The sequence below is a fragment of the Rutidosis leptorrhynchoides genome, chromosome 1, assembly GCF_046630445.1.
Source record: "Rutidosis leptorrhynchoides isolate AG116_Rl617_1_P2 chromosome 1, CSIRO_AGI_Rlap_v1, whole genome shotgun sequence".
Taxonomy (NCBI): domain Eukaryota; kingdom Viridiplantae; phylum Streptophyta; class Magnoliopsida; order Asterales; family Asteraceae; genus Rutidosis; species Rutidosis leptorrhynchoides.
Window position 1 is genome coordinate 242,875,176 of NC_092333.1, and position 7,095 is coordinate 242,882,270.

The 7,095-nt window shown below is 31.7% G+C and overlaps 1 non-coding gene across 1 annotated transcript; it reads left to right on the plus strand.

Annotated features, from left to right (window-relative positions):
- Positions 1–4,408: 4,408 nt before the first annotated feature.
- On the plus strand, positions 4,409–4,515 carry LOC139886829 (small nucleolar RNA R71). Its single transcript, XR_011772691.1, has one exon. It is a non-coding gene; the product is annotated as a small nucleolar RNA R71 (small nucleolar RNA).
- Positions 4,516–7,095: the final 2,580 nt, after the last annotated feature.

Sequence of the window (7,095 nt, forward strand, 5' to 3'; positions counted from 1 at the left end):
GTGAGTCACCTAACCATGTGGGAACCATCATTTAACACCTAGCATGAAATATCTCATAAAATTACAAACTAATGGAGCCTATATGGAAGCCTTAGATTCACGTGAATGAGAGGACTCACAAACACATTCATTTTTCAATTTTCTTGAATCAAATTACTCTCTCTCAAGTGTTCTTCCATTGTTCTAAGTGTTCTTCATCATCTTCATCAAAATCTAGCTCAATCTAGTTCATAAATCCATACATAAACCAAGTTATAAAACAACTACTCAAGAACCCACCAATAACACTTCCAAGTTTGCTAGCTTACTTCCAATCTTGCAAATCCACTTTGAGTGATCATCCAACCTCAAAAATCTTTCTTATTTACAGTAAGATATCTTTATAATATAATGTAATACTCATATTCAAACTTTGATTCAATTTCTATAACTTTAACAATCTTATTTCAAGTGGAAATCTTATTTGAACTTGTTTTCGTGTCATGATTTTGCTTCAAGAACTTTCAAGCCATCCAAGGATCCTTTGAAGCTAGATCTATTTTTGTCATTTTCTGTAGGTTTATCCACAAAATCTGAGGTAGTAATGATGTTCATAACATCATTCGATTCATATATATAAAACTACCTTATTCGAAGGTTTAGACTTGAAATCACTAGAACATAGTTTAGTTAATTCTAAACTTGTTCGCAAACAAAAGTTAATCCTTCTAACTTGACTTTTAAAATCAACTAGAAACATGTTCTATATCTATATGATATGCTAACTTAATGATTTAAAACCTGAAAACACGAAAAACACCGTAAAACCGGATATACGCCGTCGTAGTAACACCGCGGGCTATTTTGGGTTACTTAATTAAAAACTATGATCAACTTTGATTTAAAAGCTATTATTCTGAGAAAATTATTTTTCTTATGAACATGAAACTATATCCAAAAATCATAGTTAAACTCAAAGTGGAAGTATGTTTTCCAAAATGGTCATCTAGACGTCGTTTTTTCGACTGAAATGACTACCTTTACAAAAACGACTTGTAACTTGTATTTCCGACTATAAACATATACTTTTTCTGTTTAGATTCATAAACTTAAGTTAAATATGAAACCATAGCAACTTGAATCACTCAAAACGGATTTAAAACGAAGAAGTTATGGGTAAAACAAGATTGGATAATTTTGCTTGTTGTAGCTACGTGAAAATTGGTAACAAATCTATATTAATCATATCCTAGCTAACTTATATTATATTATACATGTATTCTAATATATTATGTAATCTTGGGATACCATAGACACTTATGCAAATGTTTTGACATATCATATCGACCCATCTATATATATTATTTAGAACAACCATAGACACTCTATATGCAGTAATGTTTGAGTTAGCTATACAGGGTTGAGGTTGATTCCAAAAATATATATACTTTGAGTTGTGATATAGCCTGAGACGTGTATACACTGGGTCGTGGATTGATTCAAGATAATATATATCGATTTATTTATGTACATCTAACTGTGGACAACTAGTTGTAGGTTACTAACGAGGACAACTGACTTAATAAACTTAAAACATTAAAACATATTAAAAATGTTGTAAATATATTTTGAACATACTTTGATATATATGTACATATTTGTTATAGGTTCGTGAATCGACCAGTGGCTAAGTCTTACTTCTCGGCGAAGTAAAAATCTGTAAAAGTGAATTATACTCCCACTTTTAAAATCTAATATTTTGGGATGAGAATACATGCAATTTTATAAATGTTTTACGAAATAGACATAAGTAAATGAAACTACATTATATGGGTGAATGATCGAAGCCGAATATGCCCCTTTTTAGCTTGTTAGCCTAAGAATTTGGGAACAGACCCCCAAATTGACGCAAATCCTAAAGATAGATCTATCGGGCCCAACAAGGCCCATTCTGGAATTTGGAATGCTTTAGTACTTTGAAATTATCATGTCCGATGGGTGTCCCAAAATAATGGGGATATTCTATATGTATCTTGTTAATGTCGGTTATCAGGTGTTCACCATATGAATGATTTTTATCTCTATTTTTGGGATGTATATTGAAATATGAAATCTTGTGGTCTATTATTATGATTTGATAATATATAGGTTAAACCTATAACTCACCAACATTTTTGTTGAAGTTTTAAGCATGTTTATTCTCAGGTGATTATTAAGAGCTTCCGCTGTTGCATACTAAAATAAGGACAAGATTTGGAGTTCATGCTTGTATGATATTGTGTAAAACCTGCATTCAAGAAACTTATTTTTGATGTAATATATTCTTATTGTAAACCATTATGTAATGGTCGTGTGTAAACGGTATATTTTAGATTATCATTAATTGATAATCTACGTAATGCTTTTTCAACCTTTATCGATAAAATAAAGGTTATGGTTGTTTTAAAAATGAATGCAGTCTTTGAAAAACGTCTCATATAGAGGTCAAAACATCGCGACGAAATCAATTAATATGGAACGTTTATAATCAATATGAACGGGACATTTCAAACTTCATCGTCAATTTCTCTTGGACCATAATCAACTTGCATATCTGTGACTTTTGCTTTAAGCCATTGGTCAGATTCTTGTGTAATATCCACAAATTCAACTAGTTTTGCCTTTTCCTTAGGCGATAGATTGGATACTAACCAGTTACATAACTTAAAGTTCCCCTTGGTTCTAGCATCGCGAATCCATTTAATAAGTTTCTTCATTGAACTGTTAATAACGCGGTCATTTAGTTTCGTATCAACAACGGGGTTCTTTGTTATCAGGTCATCATTAGGTGTTACTTCATTTTCCCCACACTTAAGTGTTTTATTATTGTTAAGCACTACCGTTGGAGTTGGTAAAATAATAAGGTTCTTACCAATCGTTTTTGTTGGTTCAACGGTTTTGGTTGGTGGAGATTTAGACTTTGGACTCACAAAGGTGACCTATTTTTCACCATTACTAAGTGTCATTCTACCCTCTCTTACATCAAATAACGCCCTGGTGGATGCTAAGAATGGTCGACCTAAAATTAGAGGAACGTTTGAGTCCACTTCTATGTCAATGATAATGAATTCGACTAGAAAGGTTAAATTACCCACTTGAACGGGTAGGTTGTCAGCAATTCCAACTGGGTGCCTAATGGTTTGATCAAAGAGTCGGATACTCATCTCTGTTGGACTTAACTCACATACTCCTAATAATGAAAGAGGCATAACACTCACACTCGCACCTAAATCTGCTAGTGCATCATACATGACACAATCACTAAGTAGACAAGGAACAATAAATTCACTCGGATCACCCAACCTGGGTGAAAATTTTAGTGGAACTGTCTTCACCGGGTTTATTTTTACGATTTTTGTTTCTTGCACTTTCTTATTCTTCTTCTTCTTTCCAGAGGTATCACAAACTTTATTACCTATCACTTGCTCATACTCAACTCCTTTTCTTGGAAACGGGATGGGTGGTTTGTATGGTGCCACCACTGGCTTTACATACTTGGGTGGTGGTGGTGTTGTAACTTCTTCATTGTTACTCACATCGAAAACCTTCCCATCTTCTGATGATGGTTTTTCAGAATTTGTTGATACCATATTAACATTCTCATTCTGAGGATTTACTTCAGTATCACTCGGTAGCTTTCCTTGTTCCCTCTCACTCATCATACTAGCAAGAGTACCTACGTGTTTTTCTAGATTCAAAATGGAAGCTTGTTGAGTTCTTAATGACTGATCAAACCTCTCATTTGTTTGGGTTTGAGATGTAATAAATTGTGTTTGAGATTCCATTAGCTTTGCCATCATTTCTTCTAGATTTGAGTTTTTCTCTTCGGTTTGTTGCGGTGGTTTATACAAGCTAGGTCTTTGTTGATTGAAAGTGTTGTTTTGAGTTGGTTGGTTATTCGGACCTTGTTGGTTGTACGAGTTATTGTTAGGGCCATTTGAATTGTAAAGAATGTTTTGATTTCGATTGAAGTTTGGCCTTGGCGGTTGATAATTATTTTGATAATTATTTCCCGGCCTTTGGTTCATGTAGGAAACATTCTCTCGTTGTTCCATGGTTTGCTCAATGTGACAATCTTTCGTTAAGTGTGGCCCACCGCATTGCTCACAACTGATTCATATTCCGTGAATATCTTTATTCATCTTTTCCATTCGTCTCTCGAAAGCATCTATTTTTGCGGAAACGGAATCAAAATCATGGCTAGAATCGGCTCTAGCCACTTTAGATGAACGAAAAATATCTTTTTCCTAGTGCCACTAATGCGAGTGGGAGGCTGTGTTATCAATGATTTTGTAAGCTTCAGTTGCGGTTTTCTTCATAATGGAACCACCAGCTGCTATGTCGATATCTTTTCGTGTAGTAGAATATTTATACTATTTGATAAGTATCTAAACCGTGTTGAGGACATCCTCTCAATAACTTTTTGAATCTTGTCCACGCCTCATATAATGTTTCATTTGGATTTTGAAATAACGTAACAATTTCTCCTTGAAGTCTCACGGCTTTAGATGCCGGAAAGAATCTTTTAAGAAATTTTTCAACTAAGACATCCCATGTGTCAATCACCCCTTCAGGTAACGATTCTAACCAATCTTTGGCTTCTCCCTTTAAAGTCCAGGGAAACAACATGAGATAGATTTGTTCATCCTCAACTTCTCTGATTTTAAATAGAGTACAGATCCTATTAAAGGTTCGAAGATGTTCGTTTGGATCTTCTTTTGGCGTACCACTATATTGTCATTGATTAGTTACCATGTGTAGGATTTGTCCCTTGATTTCATAATCTGGCACCTTAATATCTGGCTTAATAATGGCGTGACCTTGGCCCGTGCGTGTGGCTCTCATTCGATCTTCCATACTTAGAGTTTCCGTTACTTCCATAATTGAATTTGTTGAATCTGAATCACTAGCAGATTCTGATTTAACGGTTTGTGGTTCAGGAGGAATAATTAGTGGTTCAGGATCTTGGAATTGTCTTTGATTATCCTCCGGGTTCTCACTTGTGAAGTTGGATTCAAAAAATGGATTATCAGAAATTTGAATTGGAGTACTTGTTCGACTTGATGATGATTCTAAAGAAAAATCAATGGCGAAAATATTGGCTAGATGTCTTGATCGAGTTACAGGTGGTGAACGTATGAAAGGTGGTGAACGTTTTGCTCGGTGTATTCGCTGAATATCCTATTAGTTATAAAAAAATTATATAAGCTATCAAATTAATAGACTTTTCTGATTTTTCCCATGTTTCGAATAGCCAATAGATGCAGCATGTAGCCAGGACCCTTTAAATAGAAAGCCCACAACTCGCCACTAACAAATCCAACTATTACTACGAACCAGCAAATTTTGGATGTCTATCAATTTAACCGCTTAAAATAATTTTTTTTCGTCGAAATTTTGAAATAAAAATCTATGTCCTAAAAACTAGAGCGTAGAAATGAGAAAGAAGAAGAGTGCGTCGAAAAACGTCGAAAAATAAAAAGTCAAAAAATAAAAATAAGAAAGTAGAGCGTCGAAACTTAAAAGTCTAAAAACTAAATATAAAAACTTACGTCTAAAGGTATTAAAGCTTAAAAGGAATTCTATATCCAAAACGGCAATAACTTAAAAAGGCACTAAAATCTATTAAATATTTAAGCGATAAGCGACGTCGTAAAATTCTAAAGCACCTAAATCTTAGTCTAAAGAAAAAGTACTTAAGGGATTTTACGGCAAATCCTAAAATTATAGAAATATAAAAATTCTACGGCAAAAACTTCTCTTAAAACTATATAACGAACTAAATGATACAAATTATAAAAAGATATATTATAAAAAGATAAAAATAAAATTTTATATAAAAATATTATTTTTATATTATTAGTTTATAAAAATATTAATTTATTTAATTAATAATATTACTTAATATTAATATTACAAAATATAAATTAAAACTAATTACTAAATACAAATTAAATAAATAAAAAACTAATTACGTTAAATAATAATATTAATTAATAAAAACCCTAAACCGTAATTAATGCGTACCAGGTTAGTCCTGTCGGCCTACACCATGCGACCGCATGGAATTTAGGCATCCGGTTCATGCGATCGCATGGGCCTGGATTGCAGATCAGTTTTGGGCTTCGACTGGTTCGGCCCAATCTTTAATTTCAATTATTTTTTTTTCTGATTTATATAAAATATTTATATAATATAAAAAACTTATATTTTAAAAATCTAAAAATAAAAATAAAAATACTTTTTAATTTTATATATTTTAAACAAACTCTTATATATATATATATATATATATATATATATATATATATATATATATATATATATATATATATATATATTATTTTTTTAAATATAGCGTTTCGCCGAGTCCCCGGCAGCGGCGCCAAAAACTTGATGTTATGCGAGGTGTATACGAAATAGTTATTATTTTTACTGCGAAATACTATTAAATACGATACAATTTTACACAAGTTATTTATTTATTTAAAGAGTGGATATACCTAAACCTTGCTACAACACTATAGGCAGTGTACCTAATCGTAGAGTAGTGTAGTTTTTAGTAAGTCCGGTTCGTTCCACAGAGAGACGGCTTATTGCGTATACTATATTTTTAAACAATTATATTTGTATAAATATATATATATATATATATATATATATATATATATATATATATATATATATATATATATATATATATATATATATATATATTAGTAATATAGTAGTATTATTATTATTATTATAAAAAGGGGTTTTACCGTTTAATGACCCATTTGTCGATTTTAAATAAAGCGTAAAGATAAATGACGATAATATAAATGACAGAATTTAAATTGCGATAAAGTAAATTGCAGTAATTAAAATGACCGTAAATAAAGGTACGATGAAATATGAAATAAAAGTATTATGCTTATTTAAACTTCTGTAATCATGATGTTTGACATTTTGATTTTAATTAATTGTTACCCGGGTTAATTATCCTTTGTCCTGGTTTATTTGATACCAATCTGGTTTTTGTCCATAATAGTCCATCGATCATAATTATAAAATGCTCGTCAAATTAACCTTATT